Source organism: Penaeus monodon, chromosome 24 (genome assembly GCF_015228065.2).
Source record: "Penaeus monodon isolate SGIC_2016 chromosome 24, NSTDA_Pmon_1, whole genome shotgun sequence".
NCBI classification, from domain to species: Eukaryota; Metazoa; Arthropoda; class Malacostraca; order Decapoda; family Penaeidae; genus Penaeus; species Penaeus monodon.
The window spans coordinates 15,565,187-15,565,398 of NC_051409.1; the positions used below are offsets into that span (position 1 = coordinate 15,565,187).

The 212-nt window shown below is 43.4% G+C and overlaps 1 protein-coding gene across 1 annotated transcript in view; it reads right to left on the reverse strand.

Moving 5' to 3' along the window:
- LOC119588875 overlaps nt 1-212 on the reverse strand; it is a 33,291-nt gene that overhangs the window by 24,190 nt on the left and 8,889 nt on the right. The window lies entirely within an intron of this gene.

Sequence of the window (212 nt, forward strand, 5' to 3'; positions counted from 1 at the left end):
AGTATGTGCTTGTAAAAGTGAAAAGTGGAAGGGGCATTTAAGGTCGGTTTTGGGTGTTGATATATGCTGACGTAGGTGAGTTTTCATTGGAATATTTGTGGTCCGTGTGGGCTGGTTACTCATCGACTGATCTGGGGTGGGTTGACGTTAATGAGTTCCTGTGTTTGCTAGATATGCATTTATTCAAGTACGCGTTGATGAATCGGGGTATG